The sequence below is a fragment of the Trichosurus vulpecula genome, chromosome 4 (assembly GCF_011100635.1).
Source record: "Trichosurus vulpecula isolate mTriVul1 chromosome 4, mTriVul1.pri, whole genome shotgun sequence".
Taxonomy (NCBI): domain Eukaryota; kingdom Metazoa; phylum Chordata; class Mammalia; order Diprotodontia; family Phalangeridae; genus Trichosurus; species Trichosurus vulpecula.
The window spans coordinates 138,486,124-138,502,555 of record NC_050576.1 but is presented as its reverse complement, the minus strand read 5'-3'; positions in this window follow the sequence as shown (position 1 = coordinate 138,502,555).

Below are 16,432 nucleotides of genomic sequence, written 5' to 3'. Positions count from 1 at the left end.
GCTGAGATCCTGGCATATGAATCTTTACATTTATCCCTGTCAAATTAGTATTATTAGGTTCAATCCATCATTTTAGACTTGAAATCTTTATGAATTATAACTCTTCAATCCTGCATGTTAATTATCCTTCTCAGCTTTTATATAATCTACAAATTTGATAACATATACCTTCTTCCATGCCATTGATTAAAATCTTGAATTATGCAAAGTAAAGGATAGATCCCTGGAATTCTCCATTAGAGTCTTCCTTCCAAGCTGGAATCAAGCCAATTGTTCAGATTCTTTGAATCTGACATTCAATCAGTTCTAGATCCATCTTACTGCTATCATTTAGCTTTCTTCTCTCCATCATGTGCCTTAGGATAGTAAGAGAAATTTTGCATATTGTTTTGCTGACATCTAGGTATGTTAGGTTTATGTCATTTTTATGATCTAGCAGTATATCTATTTTTAAAAAAAGGAAATGAAAGAACTTGATGGAGCCATGTCCTTAACAATGAATACTTCCCTTTCCAATGCTCACAAGCCATCCTTTTAAGATAGTCTCCAATTTTTCCAGGAATTTAAATAAAATTTATCAGTTTTTAATTTGAAGACTCTATAACTCTACCATCTTCCTTTTTCCTTCTTTCCTTCCTTCCTTCCTTCCTTCCTTCCTTCCTTCCTTCCTTCCTTCCTTTCTTCCTTCCTATAAATGCACATTAGCTGTCCAAAAGGTGTCCTGTGACTCCTTTTTATGATTTTTTCAAAGATTACTGACAATAACTTAGTAATCATATTTGTCACACAAAATTCTCCCCTCCTCCAAACATGTGCAGAATGGGGAACTAAGAAAATATTTCCTGAGTGGCATGGTAGAAATAGTAGTGGAAAAAGTATTAAATCTGGAGTCAGAACACTGGGTTCTACACTCGCCAAGTGTGTGGTTATGGACAAGTCACTCACATCCCTGAGTCTTAGTATTTTCATCTATAAAATGAGTTGTACTACTTAGCAACAGTTGTACTACTTAATTTTTAGGTTCATTATAATAAAGGTCCTTTACAAGGATGGAGCCAAGATAGTGGGATAAGACAGGAACTCTCTTGAAATGCTCCCAAACTCACTTCCAAACAATTATAAAAAAATGCCTCACAATAAATTCTGGAGTGGCAGAATCAACAAAAAGATGGGGTGAAACAATTTTAGCCCAAGACAGTGTAGCACAGGGGTAGGCAACCTGTGGCCTCAAGGCCTCGGATTCTCCACCCCTGACCTAGAAGGTTGGCAGGAAAGGTCTGTTTCACTTGGGTTAAAAAGGAGCACAGTCCAGTGCAGATAGTATTTTGGCAAGCAGCAGGCTATATCCCAGAAAACCAGCAGGAGGTCCCAAGACCCAGTGCAGGTTAGTGGCAAGGCCTGGTGGCCCTGGCACAGCAGGCCACCTGTGAAGCCTTAAACCCTTGTAGCAAGCCAGCAGCCAGACCTTCAGTCCCCAGGACAAGAAGTTTGGGAAAGTGACCCTTCCACCCCAGAAGCAGAGCCCAACTTTAAAAGTAACAAAATAGCCTGGAAATGTGCAAAAAAAAAATCCAACCATAGAAAGTCACTACAGTGGCAGGGAAGATCAAAATGCAAACTCAGAAGAAGACAACAATGTTAAAATGCTGACACGCAGAGCCTCAAAGCAAAGGGTGAATTGGTCTTCAGCCCAAAACAATACTCCTAGAAGAGCTCATAAAGGATTTTAAAAATCAAATATAACAGGTAAAAGAATAATTGGGAAAAGAAATTAAAGTGATGCAAGAGATTTACGAAAAGAAAGTTAACAGCTTGATAAAGGAAGCACAAAAATTGAAAAAGATGTGCAAAATTCACTGAAAAGAAAAATTCCTCAAAAATGACTCCATGAGACATCAAGAAACAATAAAACAAAATCAAAAGAATGAAAAAATAGAAAAAAATGTAAATTGTTTCATTGGAAGGACAACTGACTTGGAAAAAAAATCTACGAGAGATAATTTAAGAATTATTAGACTATCAGAAAGGCAGGATCAAAAAAAGGTCCTGGACATCATATTTCACAAAATTATCAGGGAAAATCACCTTGATATTCTAGAACCAGAGGATAAACTAGAAATTGAAAGAATCTACCAATCATCTTCTGAAAGAGATTCCAGAGTGAAAACTCCCAGGAATATTACAGCCAAATTCCAGAGCTCCCAGGTCAAGGAAAAAGTAATGCAAGCAGATGGAAAGAAACCATTAAAATATCATGGAGCCAAAGACAGGATTACACAGGATTTAGCAGCTTTTACGTGAAAAGATCAGAGGCTTGGAATATGATATTTGGGAAGGCAAAGGAGCTAGGACTACAACCAAGAATCACCTATCCAGTGGAACTGAGCATAATCCTTCAGCAAATTTAAAAAAAAAGGATTTTCACTGAAATAGAGTATTTTCAAGCTTTCCTGATAAAAAGACCAGAGTTGAATAGAAAACTAATTTTCAAATACAAGCCTCAATGGAAGTCTAAAAAGGAAAAAAAAAAAACCATAAGGGATTCAATAAGGTTAAACGGTTTGTATTCCTACATAGGAAAATGACACTTTTAACTCCTAGGAACTTTCTTATTATTAGAGCAGTTAGGAGTATACATAGACTTGGGGCACAGTGTGAGTTGATTATGATGGGACAATTTCCAAAAAGTAAAATTAAGGAATGAAAAAGAGGAATACGCTGGGAGAAGGTGAAAGGGAAAGGTAGAATGGGGTAAAATATCTCACATGAAGGAGGCACAAAAGAGCTTTTTACAGTGGAGGTCAGGATGAGGGCAGTGGGGAGCAATTCTTAAGCCTTCCTCTCATTGGAATTGGCTCAAAGGAATACACATACCACTATCTTATTAACACCCACACAAAAACATCTTTAATTAGACAATTTGAAAGTTGATTCTACCTGAATAATTTATTATTCTCATGGGGAATATATCTCCCTCCCCTATTCCCCCCCCCTTTTCCCACCCCACCAACTCCCAAGCCCACCTCCACTCAAAGTAGCATCCTGGAATCTCAGTGTTGACCAATTTGCTCTATTTTCATTTCTTGGTAATTCAGTAAATAGATTCTCTTGGGGAAACTGCCTAACACAATGCTCAGAGCTCCTTGGATAAAAAGTCCCTTTTATTCACCTCTCCATTTAATCTGTGTCAGCCTTAAAAGTAAATATGGGAAATTAACCAGTCTGCATTTTTCATTTGTTTCTTTATTTAAATAGACTTGGCCATCTGTTCACTAGGAGATTCTGGAAAGAAAAATGCATGGGAGGGCAAAGGCAAGGAAGTAAGTCACTGTTTGGAAGGATGACTTTTTCTGCATAAATAATAGTGGAATAGTCAAAAGGTCAAATAATCATTGCATTCATTTCAACTGCAGAGGAGGTTTTTATTATCGTTAACAACGATGATGGTGGTCATGATCACAAAAATAATTCACATCTATATAGGACTTTAACCTTTACAAAGGTCTTTGCTCACAACAACCCTGTTGGGTAGATATTATAAATAATATTGATCTAGTTCTGCAGATGAAAGAACAAATGACTTGTCCATGGTCGTATAGCTATTAGGTGAAAGGGTTTGATTTTAACACAGATCTCTTGACTTCAAATTTAGTATTGTTCTACCATAAAAAGAATGACGCATGCCCTTTTCACATTTGGTAGGTATTTTCCAAAGATGACTGCTATACATAAAGGATATGTTTTTAAAAGTCTTTTTAAAACAATGGATTATATTCAGTTGAATTTAATAATAATTTATCAAGGATTTACAATGTGTGTGAGACAGGTAGATGCATTGGTAAAAATGGTTAAAGCACTGGGCCTAGAGTTAGGAAGACCTGAGGCCAAATCCAGTCTCAGATACTTACTAGCTCTATGACCATGGGCAAGTCATTTAACTTCTACTTACCTCAGTTTCCTCTTCTGTGAAATCAGAATAATAACAGTATCTACCTCTCAGAGAGTTAAGTGAGATAATAAATGGAAAGCACTACATAAATGTTAGACATTATTATCATTATTATTATTAATTATTCCTGACTCCAGGCCCCAGTACCTCTTAGCTGCTTAACTACCATAATCACATAAAAGCAACAAATACTAAAACTTCTACTGAGTGTCTGCCCAGCCATTGCCTCTTCCAGAGTTCAATAGTCCACAGAGTATAAAATTGAATCAAACTGAGGAATTCTAGAAACTGAACAATGTGAATTTGTTTAGTTCCCTGTGAACACTCCTCAGGGAACAGGAAAATAGGTATGAACTGTCCAATACAGTTTTCACTTGATGTTTAGCTCACACTTCCTGGAGGATCGTATTTTGATGAAGACCAGAAAGTATGTCCCCTGGGATCTGTGGTTCCTCCTCCTGCATGAGGACTTAGGCTCAGGACCCAATAGATATGGGGGAAGACAGAAGTTCCCCAGGGCTAATGTTTTTCCTCAGTCATGGCTGGCCTGTCATTGGCAGGAACCTCCGACTTCATTTAACTATTTGGCCTATCACAAAGCAGGAAAAGTGAACTCAGCACCTAGCTCTGGAGAGAGGTAGTTATCTCTATTCTACCCTGGCAGTTCACTGACTATTTGCATGCCATCCTTTTCATAACAAGATGTGGAGTTACTTCCTCTCTTTTTCCCCCTTCCTAGAGCTAAACCCCATACCTCTACAGAGAGTGTTGGAGAAACAGACTGAGAGAGGTAAAATGATACAACCTACTAGACTTTGTATAGCCTTAAAGAGCTCCAGTACCACAATGAGGCAACAACGGAGGTATAATAAATCAGTTCTTCACAATTATTCCCCTTCTTTTTGCTACATATCACAATGATGGGGGTGTTCATTGGTGTTCATATGATCAGAAATCAAGAATCAAGGAAAGAAGAGAGCTAAGGGGCAGGATAATCTGCAAACTAGATAAGGACTTCCTGAATAAATACATTTGGCTATAGATAATTTATTTTAGTGAGACTTCAAATTTATATCTGGCTTTCAGTTATTTCATCCTCTACGTTAATAACAGCTTTGAAAATTCAAAACACATTCACTTCTGTAGCTGATCATGTATTAAACTTGAAAAATTCTATTTAATTTAATATACTTGGTTGGAGAAATCTGTTGCCATGCCCTCAGAGCATCTGTCTGTTTTAACTATCTTCATTATATAGCACCTAAGCGAATACACTTTATAAAACACAAAGATGACCTCTATTTTCAAAGATACTATTTGTTGTATTTTTTGCTTCATTTCATTCCACACCCTACTTCTCTTTTCCAAACCCATCTGCTTGCTCTTGAGTAAATATGAGTAATTTGGTTGAAGGTAAAGCATCCAGTGGCCTTTCAAAGCAGTGTAACTTTGGCAAGGGAAGAGATCCCAACTGAAATTAAGAAAATTGCAATTAGCATAAACAGAAGGGGGGTAGGGAATGTTGCCTTGTTCAGAGTTAGTATTTCTTCTTAACATTTTATTGGTTGCTTGAGCCTCCCAATCAGTTCTTTTATCTAATTAAATATTCTAAGCAATTGTTGTTGTTTAGTTGTTTTCAGTCATGTCCAATTCTTCATGACCACTTTTGGGGGTTTACTTAGCAAAGATACTGGAGTAGATTTCCATTTTCTTCTCATGCTCATTTTGCAGATGAGGAAACTGAGGCAAACTGGATTATACAGCTAGTAAGTGTCTGAGGTGAGATTTGAACTCAGGCTTTCCTGATTCCAGACCTGGAACTCTATCCACTGGACCACCTAGCTGCCCAATTACATCCAGCCAATTTTAGGACTAGCTAAAGACTTACACAGCTTCCTGACAAGGATATAAATAAGAGTTGTGAAAAACTTCTATATGAGGCCTAATGGTGGTGGTAATGTAGAGGGGGAAGAAGTGATTAATTATTAGGGGAATGAAGAAAACCTTTCTGGAGAGGAGAACATTTAAGTTGGACTTTGAAGGTTGGGTAGGAATTTAACAAGTGAGAGAATGTAGAGGTCATTATAGAAATACAAAACAATGGGAAGAGAGAGGTAGTAGTTAGAATTCACAAGCAAATATAAGTAGTCCAGTCTGACTGGAGTATAATGTATTGGGCAGAACGGTATGAAATAAGACTGGAAGGGTAAGCTGGTACCAAACTATAAAGGGCCTTGAATGTGAGACTCAAAAATTTGAAAGAAGTTGCTAGTACAAGCTTTCTTGATAGATAATTTAGATTATATTAAATTAAAAAGATTTTTCACAAACAAAATCAATGCAGCCAAGATTAGAAGAAAAGCAGAAAACTTTGTGCATATGTGTGGGGGTGGGATTCAGAGTGAGTTTCTCTGATAAAGGTCTAATTTCTCAAAGGTAGAGAGAAGTGAGTCAAATTTATAAGGATATGAGTCATTCTCGAATTGATAAATTGTCAAATCTTATGAACAGACAGGTTTTAGATGAAAAAATCAGTCATCTATGGTCACATCAAAAATGCTCTAAATCACTATGGATTAGACAAATACAAATTAAAACAACTCTAAGATACCACCTCATCATGCCTATCAGATTAGCTAATATGACAGAAAAGGAAAATGACAAATACTGGAGGGGATTTGGGAAAATTGGGACACTAAAGCACTGTTGGTGGAGTTGTGAACTGATCCAACCATTCTGGAGTGCAATTTAGAACTGTGTCCAAAGGGCTACAAAGCTGCGCATACCCTTTGGCTCTGCAATACCACTACTACATTTGCATCCCAAAGAAATTTTTTTTAAAAAGGAAAAGTATCTAGATGTACAAAAATATTTATAGAAGCTCTTCTTGTTGTGGCAAAGAATTGGAAATGGAGGGGATGCCCATCAATTGGGGAATGGCTAAAGAAGTTGTGGTATATGAATGTAATGAAATATTACTGTTCTGTAACAAGCAGGATGCTTTCAGAAAAATGTGGAAAGACTTACATGAATTGATGCAAAGTGAAGTGAGCAGAACCAGGAGAACATTATATACAGTAACAGCAATATTGTATGATGACCGATTTTGAATGACTTAGCTATTCTCAGCACTACAATGATCTAAGACATTCTGAAAGGCTTATGATAAAAAATGCTATCTAACCCCAGAGAAAGAACTGATGGAGTTTGAATGCAGATTGAATCATGCTTTCTCTTACTTTCTTTATTTTTCTTGGTTTTGGTTATATTTGTTTGTTTGTTTTTTGGGAGGGAGGGGTTCTGTTTTCTTTCACAATATGACTAATATGGAAATATTTCTTTCATGACTGCACATGTATAACCTATATCAAGTTGCTTTCCTTCTCAATGAGGGGGAAGAGGAGGGGGAGAGAGAGAATTTGGAACTCAAACTTTTAAAAAATGAATATTAAAAATTTTTTACATGTAATTGGAAAATAAAATGAAATATTTAGACAGTGAAAAAAATTACACATTTGATGCCAGATAGAAACATGAAGAAAGAAAAAACTTTGGAGAAAGAAGGTAACAGGGAAATTGAGATGTCCACCCTTACTCAGATCTAGAGAAAGGCCTCTAAACCACACCACTGGCATAGCTCTGAAGGGAAAGAAGGGTGGCTATAGCAGGAAATTATCTGGAATGAGGCATAGTCTACACATATCCTTTCATTGATTATTTGAATCATATAGACTCAAGCTCTAAGGAAAGGTGCAATCCAACAGGGGAAGGACTGCTTGTTACTTTTTGGAGAGGGAAGAAGTTTTTGATTATCAGTGGGTTCAGGTATGAGTTGACTTTTTGTTTTCTGTAAGGTTAAATAAAATATTTCTTACATTTGCTGCCTTGTTAAATTGAGGGCAGAGAGGGTCTTTTTGCCTATTTCTGTATCCCCAGCTCCTAACATAGTGCCTGTCACATAGTGAACTTACTAATTGTTTATTAGGGCCATCTATTCAGAGAGGAAGTATCTGAATCCTAGCTAGGACATGCCACAAGTATGATGCAAGAGTGGTAGGTACCTGATACTTTGAAGCATAGGCAATTACATATGACTCCTAGGGGACTAGACATAGTTGTTCTCTGAACCTTGAAGATGCAATGCCTGGAGGTTATAGGATTTGAAAGTTTATAGTCTCTGGCCAGACAAGTTGGCGGTACCGAAAGTACAAAGGGTGTTTAGGTTAAGTGCCTAACTACTTTTGAAGAGGAAGAAGAGGTCTCTAGACTTATGCAAGGTTGCAAAGACCATTATACAAGACAGTGATCAAAGGCGCAGTAACTGTGGAGTTCATGAAACAAATTAGGCTAACCCACATGATCACAGGAAGGCTAAATAAAAAAACCCAACAAAATATTATTGCAAATATAGCTTCTTGTGTGGTAGGAACAGCCCCTCTGCTATGCTGAGCTGATCCATTAGAAAGAGGTGACAGAAGAGGGATAGATGTTTGGACAAAAAGAATGGTCAGAAGTGACTCTTTTGGGTATTGGTCACCAAAACCAAAATAGAATCTGCCTTGTTTCTAACAGATTTCACCAAAGAAGTTTGAATTAGGCCTTCTGTTTGATACATATTGTCCATTTACTCTTACCAAAAAGCCAATTCCATTCAGATTCAGAGATCGAGGACATCCACTTTGAGAATGGTATTGAAAGAACATGCCTAAAGTGATTGGACAGTATTTTGCTATAACTGGTCCTGGGCAACCTGATTATATTTGAAAGGTAAATCTATAACACTGATTTTCTAGAAGCGAAAGACCAACAGACCAGAATCAAAAGCTGAGGCTTGCTTGTGCCAGGAAACAACATAGAATCCTAAGTAATTAATTACTTCTGCAGAAACCCTTTCTAGGTCATTCTACACAAATACACAGGATACCATGCAGCAGTGACCATGAGGATTAAAGACTGTGATATATAAAAAGTTCTCTGGACTGAATGAGTACTACCCATAACATAGTTAGATCATATTTTTGGAATTTCCCAGGAAAGTCATAAGTCACAGAAAGAAGGTAGAAATGGCATCCTTGATATGTCAAGACCCACCTAATCTTTCCTGGGACTTGGTGCTGGGTAGGATGAACTCCATCTCATTTTGAATATGAGCAAATTAGAGTAGTATAAGGAATGTTCTGGAATTCAGGACAAGAATACCCTGACTTCCATGCCTCCTGCACAGCAGTGTACTGGCATAGAGGAGAAAGTGCCAGCAAAGTGTACTGAGGCTAGAATGAACTAAATTACTTGGTAGTAGATCTGAAGAAGTCCTAATTTAGAGGATCTCCAACTACAAGGAATGGAAGAATCATCTGAGCAAGAAACTGAGCATAAGGTCTAGATTGTTTTTTCTCACAGCCTTTAGGAGAAAGCCACAATCTAGTGCAATTGTTTGGGAAACTAAGAAATTTTCAAGGAAGGTCATGAGTGAACACATGATGGTTCCACTGGAAACCCGGGGTGGGAGTACAAGTCAAGAACATGAGATATCCCAGTGATGATGAGGCAGTATGGTAAGGTAGAATGACTGCTGAATGTGGAGTCACAAGGCTCAATTCGAATCTCAGCTTTGTTCTTTATTCCTTGAATGACCTTGGGCAAGGTGCTTACTGGGCCATTTCCAGTTGTCCTTATCTATATCTGGCCATTGGACCTAGATGGCTCCAGAGGAGAAAGTGAGGCCAGTGACTTTGCATAGTGCTCCCTCACTTACATCTAATTGACTTGTAAGTCCTGTCATCATCTTCCTGATGCCATGGACCTTGTTGAGAAGGAAGGACAAACCACAACCTGTGAGTAGTCTGAGCTGCCCCACTAGGGACCCAACTAGCCAGTTCCATTTGGGCAACTCAAGTCCTCCTCTCCTCTCTCCACATGCCCTTACCTGAGGGTGTTCTGCTCAAAGGAAAGTAAATTTTGGAGGCTAGATATCTTGGGGTTTACTGGGTAGATTTCTTTCTTAAAGACTATGCCTTAAACCCAATTCACTTTGGCTCTTATTAATTGGCCAAAAATTTGGCCAAGCACCACTTAACAGTTATTGTTTGGGCCCTGATGGCACAGAGTGAACATAAATAGTAATTGTTTCTTTTTTGGCCAGAAACCTTGAGGGTCTTCCCCTCCCAGTTTGATTGGGGGGGAGGGATAAAGTGGTCATCCATTGGCTCACTTCTTATACAGCCCTAATCTATGAATGGGTATTGACTCAGTCAAAATGAGAACTCAGAAAGAACTTAGCTTAAAAAGGCCAAGGTCTCCCACGGCATCCTGGGCCATCTCCAGTTGTCCTGATCTATATCTGGCCAGTGGACCCAGATGGCTCTGGAGGAGAAAGTGAGACTGATAATTCTGGATAGTCCTCCTTCACTGAAATCCAATTTACTTGCAAGTCATGGCATCATTTTTCTGATGTCATGATCCTTTCTAAGAACGAAGGACAAACCAAACCACAACAACATGGACAAGGCGCTTAAACTCCTTGGGTTTCCTCTATTTCTTCATCTGTAAAATGATGGGGTAAAACTAGATAACTCCTGAGGTCCCTTCCAGCTACAAATCTGTAATCCTATGATAAGACTATACAAAGGTCCATAGTGTCAGGTGCCAGACAGGGCTCAATTGACACAATTACACTTATTTTTCAACTGGAAAGAATACCCTGGGATTTGCTAAAGTTAGGTTTTGCCCTGTGCTAAGGGAAAAGGAGGAAATTGGCATATTCATTTTATTTGGAAGCTAGTTTCTCAGTTGACAAAACTTCAATGTTCTATATTGAAGATATAACTCAGAACTCATTGCAATCATTTCTAATGGGCCACAGGAAAATAAAAACTATTGGATCAGAAAAGGCTGGCTAGTAAAGCACATGTTGCATTTGGCTCATGCTGAATACCTAATGAAAATTTCATCTCTGTATGATTTGGGCTCCTTCCTGTCACTCGGTTCCCCAGACACCAGACATAGGGAAGGGAGTTGATGCATGGATTTTGTCATAGGCGATAAGTTAAGAAACAAGAAAGTGCATGGTAGTGGTGGTGGTACCATTTCAGCTCTACATAATTAAAGAATTAAGTACCTACAGTGAGTATGACTTTGGGTTAAGTATTACAAGTGAAAAGAAAAGAGTTGTAAAAGAGTTTACCATTTAGTTGTTTGGACTTGTAAAGGAGGTAAAAACCTGAAAAGGCTTTAGACTTTCCCACATACATATACAAATGAAAGCTCAGGGATGTGCCTTGATAAGAAAGACAACCAATGGCCTTAGCTGTTGGGGCTTAGCTTTTGTGCTAGTTTAGATTCATTTGCTCATGAAATGCAAAGCCTGTTTTGTGTCACAAAAAGAGAGTACCAAGTATCAGACTTACACAGATCTATAGGAACAATATGGCGGAGCTCTCCTGAAAAGATTATTTTGGTGGGGGAAGGGCATATATGCCTTAATTTAAACAGGAATCCATATAGGCTTGCAAGATTGCGCCATATGCACAAAACAGAAATAATTGCCCCAGCATATTTTTTCAGCTATTTCAGATAAACATGTCTCCTAGAGGGGAACTCTGTGTGTGTGTGTGTGTGTGTGTGTGTGTGTGTGTAATTGTGCTTGAATTACTTACATTTCTGTTTACCCTAATCAATTGCTTGGGTACTGTATAAACTTTCCATTCTACTCTTTGGATAACTATTATTAAGTATTTGTTTGTGGTTTATTGTGTTGGGGAAGGGGCAGTGTTATTTAGTTTCTGTAGCTGAAAACAATATTGACTGGAAGGGGAATCCATCGAATGTTTATTGGTATATCTGCTCTTATTCTGGGGCCTCTAAGAAATTTACTAATTCATCTGCCTTGACTCCAGTCTGACAGGGAAGGGTATTGCTTCTTTTGTCATCAAAGAGGGTAGGTTTATATGAAAACAAAGGTTGTCAGTGAAGCATTTAGCCAAAAGGTCCCCAGATTTTCAAGTAAATTGTCCATGGCCCACAAAAAAGCCTCCAAAGGGGTATTAAAATGCTTAAACAGGCATGAGAGATTTTAGATGTTTGTGAGTTTTTCTTGTTAACATCAGTACAGAGCTGTTTATTTTTTTTAATACTTCTGCCTTGTAATCTTAATTTTCTGAAGGTATCTTAATGTATTTGCATTTGAGAGAGTACAATTTTGTAGGATTTTCCTTCCCTCCTTTAAGGTCAAAAATTCAAGGCTTGGATATCTCTTGTGAATTTTCTAGAAAACTGAGGTTTAAAAATATTTTTTCCCCTCTATGAAGGTCTTATAGAGCCTAGCAGCTGCCAAGATGAAGTGTTGCAATGACATACACCCCCACAAAGGTGTGTGCATCCCTAAAGGTTTTCAATGAAATTCCATTTTTAGTCCCTATCTCCTTCATTAGCACTAGCATCTTTACACATCACCGCAAATAGGACCTGACCTGTGCAGGGAAACACAGAGTCCAAGAGTCATTGGTGTGATGAGAATGCCTAATGGGCACCCGGCAGGAGTAGCATTTTCCTAGCTGAGCCAGATGCAACATAAGCCTGCCTTGATAAATCAAAACATTTCTCTTGTGTGCATGGCGACATGAAAAGTTTTTGAAGAGGGAATCTCTGCTCTACGCAGTTAGTAGCAAGGGAGTGAGGAGAATCCATAATGAGCATGCAGCAGCTGAGCAGAGGCAGATGGAAGCTGGTCTGTTGCCCACATTATTGTTTATCTTTGTTTCTTAGTACAGCACAGAGCAGAACAGGTAATAATGGAAATATGATGAAGTTGTTGAGCACAAGACAATACACTTGCTGCCACCCACATATAGTAAAAATACAGTTTGTTACTTCACCAGAGCTATAGTAAAGGTTGTGGAAAGTACCAGCTGGGGAATGCAAGCCAGGAGAATAATTTGCAGAAGGGAGGAGTGGGAGAGGAACACTGAAGGGAAGAATGACTGATTACCCATCACAGGCAGCATTCAAGCATTTTCCCAGTGAAAGATATGATAACCTCTCTTCTCCGCTGGGGAGGTGGACTCCAACAGGGGAGTCACCAAGTTCTACCACCCTCCCAGATCTCTACTTCTGCTCAAGTAATGACTGAGACAGACATTGGGTAGAAAACGCAGAAGGAACTGGTGGTGAGTCAGATAACTGATGGAACATGATCCCAGGCTTTCAAGCATGACCAATTAGAGAATGATGTTGGCATTGATAGTGAAGGGGGAAATTGGACACGACTATTAGTTTGGCTAGGAAGATAATAAATACAGTTTTATTCATTATTTCTAGTTAACACTGTATGGTCCATTTAGAGTTGACTTTTTTTTCCATCTTACATTTCCTGCAACTTTGTTTCACTGGATTTTCTGGCTCTTCATCTCTCCCCCTTTCCAATCTATTCTTGGAACACCTTATAATCATTTTAATGCACAGTTTTAATGATGCCACTCCCATGCTCACAAAACTTCAACGACTATGACCTTTAGAACAAAGTAGAATCTTGTTATCCTGACAAATATCTAAGGTCTCACTATCCTTCTCCTGTCCTAGCAATTACTATGTAACTTCCCTCTCTTTTATTCATAATGTCCTAGAAAGACCAGAAAAAGTCTATACTCGTGGTCTCCATCTTCTCACTACTAGTTGGAGCAGTAGATAAAAGGCTGTTGGGCCTGGAGTCAGAAGACCTGAGTTCAAATCCAGTCTCAGACACTTACTAGCTTTGTGACTCTGGGCAGATCACTTAACTTATATTTGCCTCAGTTTTCTCATGTTTAAAATGAGGAATAATAAAAGCACCTACCTATGAAGTGAACTATTGAAATATTTGTAAAGCATTCAGCACAGTGCATAGCCCCTAGTAAGTGCTCTATAAATGTTAGCTATTATTATTATCGTTAATTATTCTCTACTTTTTCAAGCTACCTTCTCATTACTACCACTAAAATCAAAGCATTCTCTCAAGTTACCGATGACCTCCTTCCTGTTCAATCTTATTACTCATTCTTTTTTGCTCAATTATTAATACTGTTTCAACCTATTATATAAACACCTAGCATATTCCCATTAGAATACTTTACAACATATAGTCCATGAAAGCTGTTGAATAAATCAGTAAGACAAACTAGTCATACACACAATGAATAGTTTTGTGTTTGTTAAAAGAAAGGCTGGGTATATATTTCATAAGTTGATACTGACTCTGTCAGATGGTTTATCAAGTTTGTCACCATTAAAACTTGTAATTTACATAGTCGTGGTTATTGGGTATATTCCTCTTTTTGTCCTTTGATCATTCTGCATCATTCCATATAGATCCTCTGACATTTCTTTGAATTCTTCTTATTTGCTGTTTATACTTATTTACTGTGAATAAGAATTCTTCTTATTTGCTTCCTTCATGGCTGCTTTGCATTTATGTAATACAATTTGTTCAGCTATTCCTCAAACATTGGTTATACGGTTTTGTTTCCAATAAGCCCTTGTTGGATCAAAGGGATTTAACAATTTTGTAATTTTTCTTGCTTAATTCCAAATTGATTTCTAAAAGGATTGGACCAATCTTCAACTTCACCAACACTGAATTAGCAGGACTATTTTCCTTCCTCTCCTTAATAAGCAAGATCTCCCATGTTTTGCCACTTTTACCATAGATGTGCAATAGATAACAGATGTGAAATGATTGCTGAGAGTTGTTTTAATGTTCGACCACTGGCCCTTTTGTCATCCTCCTTCACCTTTCTGCAGTCTTAGACATCAAGGGCCATTTTCTTTTCTGGGGTAATCTCTCTTCCCTTGGCTTATATGAAACTGCACTCCCCTGGTTCTCTCATCTGTCTGACCACTCTGTCTCAGTCCCCTTTGTTAGATTACATTTATCTCCTAATGCCCTAATATATCCTAAAGTATAGGGTAATATAGTTATCTCCTAAAGGTCAGTTCCAGGTCCCATCTCTATCTATTTTATCTCTCTTGGTGAACTCATTTATTCCTGTGTATTCAGTCATTATCTCTATGCAAATGACTTCCAAATCTGTGATGCCCCTAATGTCTCCCTCATACTCCAGGTCTGGATTTTCAAGTGCCTAATGGGCAGATTGCAAGGCTTTCTTTGTTTGTTTCAGGGCAGGGACTGCTTTGCTTTTGTTTTTATTAGATGTTTGGCACACTGCCTGTCACCTAGTAGGCTCTTGATATAGGCTTTTTGGTTGATGCCTATTGATTTACTAGATATCCTACCATACCTCAAACTTCAAGATGTCACCATCCTCCCAGTAACCCTGCTTCAATACTTTGAATTCATTCTTGGCTCATCTCTTTCTCATCCCCTACATCTAATAAATCTTTCCTATATCAGTTCTATATTCACAATATTTCTGACATTGCATCCACTGTCATAATCTTGTTCAGACCCTACCTGAAGTATTGTAATAGCATAATTGGTCCCTTTGTCGGTACTTTCCCCCAATCCATTCTTCACACAGCTGCCAAACTAATACTCCTAAAGGCACACATCTGCTCATGTAGCTCTTCTGCTCAAAAAATTTTAATGGCTCCATGTTACTTCCGGTTTAAAACTACTCAGCCTGATATGTTTAAGGCTTAATCACAATGTACCTTCCTATAGGAGACCACTTTACTTTTGGACAATTCTAACTACTAGAAAGTGAGCCTTTATGTCCAGCTTCGATCTGCCTCTTTAAAATGCCCACCCATTGTTTCTTGTTTTAAAAAATCCCCAAAACAACAGCAATCTTGGTACTCCAATTCTTTTGATGGTTTTAATTCTACTCTTTTTTTCCCCTCAGGTTTCCCTAGCCTTTGAAAGAACAGTGACAGATTGGAGTGAGGGGAGGGGTCTGGACACGATCAGAATTGTTGAGGGGAAGGAACATGGAACCATTCCAGTGTCTTTTTTCCCACGACTTCAGATCCTGTACCAGATACGCAAATGAAGAACTATTAGAAACACTTTATTCCCATAAAGATGGTAGGCATTCATCTCACATCTCCTGCATTTTCAGGGAACAAAAAAGGTTTGCAGATCATTTCTCAGGTATTATTTGCCATACAATGTTTTGTCATTTCATGTTGTAGGGCCTCAGAGACCAAAGTGTGATTGGATTAATTTTCTAACTGGTCTATTCTCTCTTCAGTTTCCAGACTGCAGAGCTAATTGGTCCACACTTTGCTTTGTATCATTTCTGTTCCCAAAGTTTCACAGCAGGACAAGATTGTCAATGTTTTAAGGCTTCTGACATCTTTGAGTTCACTACTTATTTGGAAGGAATATTAGTCATGCCTTTGCATAGTTATCTATGTATTCCCCATGGCCACAGTTTGAGGAAAGGAATTTTGTTACTATAAATCTAAAATAATGGAAAGTTCAGCAGCAGCCCAAGTCTCAAAACATCATTGCCATCATCTAGTGACACATAATTTTGAGTTAGTAGACAC